Consider the following 1238-nt stretch of genomic DNA (forward strand, 5'->3'; position numbering starts at 1 on the left):
GTTACCGACATCTGGTGAAAATTTCATGTCATTAGCACCTCTAGTAATATATTTACTGAGAAAAATGGTGACGTGTTCAATACTTATTTTACCTGCTGTATGTTCGTTGGGCTGCCTTCAGACCCAGGCCTCCCTCACAAAAAGGATCCATGATCTCAATGTCTGGTAGGTTTTTTTTTTAAATCCGGTCATCTTGTCCACCTTGGAAGAGGAGATGTAAGAAAATCTGGTGGCAGGTGAGTCCATTATAATGATTGCTGTGTTAGTTATAGAGCTCCAAGGTGAAAATGACTAAAATAAACTTAGCTTTGGAGATTGAATGGTGGAGCTCCTCCCCCTGAGGAAGTTCAAAGTAGAGACGCTGTTCCTCCACATCAAAAAGCGGCCACTGAGGTGGTTTGAGCATCTGAGCTGGGCATGTTTCTTTGGAGGGTTTTCGAGACTCTTCCCACTGGGAGGAGACCACATCAAAGCCAAACACCTTCCTGCAGGAGGATCTGGATGGTGTTGCTGGGGACAGGGATGTCTGAGTTTTCCTCCTGTGACCCGACCACAGATAAGCAGAAGATGGACGCAGAGACATTCACAATAAATTCAACACACAGAAGAAAGAAATGAAGCACACGTGTGGTTTGAATCTGTGTGTACTTTAATGACCGATGCAGAGGATGAGGTTCCCGTGTCTCTCAGCTGCAGACACAAGAGATTGAGTGAGAAAACAAAATAAAATAAAAAAGGTAGTTCAGGTTCCTCTGGAGCTTGGCACGTATACAGCAATGAAATATTCCATTTTAAACACACAACTTATACACATATTTTCTTTATAATCAGTTTAGAATTTACCATGAAAAAAAAGTCACTGATTCTCCTTCAATCTCTTTAGTTTTTTGCTCTAAACATACAGAGAGCAAATGTTCGGAGGGGGTTTGGAAAAAACTCAAACACACACGGCTGAGAGCAGCAACAAAAACACCATCTCACACACAAATTACACTTCCCATTTATTATTATTCTTTCTTAAATCAATGAAACTCTAGCATTTTCAAACAAACCATCCGAAAGACTGTGAACATAATCCAGACTCAAGAAGCCACTGCAAGAGCAAAGGAGCGACCTGTGGGAGCAATTAATGTGGTTCTAAGGCAATGTTGTAGTTCCACAGATCTGGAGCTGCTGATGCGGTGTGCTGTTCACACACACACACACACACACACACACACACACACACACACACACAC

The sequence above is a fragment of the Austrofundulus limnaeus genome, unplaced genomic scaffold, assembly GCF_001266775.1.
Source record: "Austrofundulus limnaeus strain Quisiro unplaced genomic scaffold, Austrofundulus_limnaeus-1.0 Scaffold244, whole genome shotgun sequence".
NCBI lineage: Eukaryota > Metazoa > Chordata > Actinopteri > Cyprinodontiformes > Rivulidae > Austrofundulus > Austrofundulus limnaeus.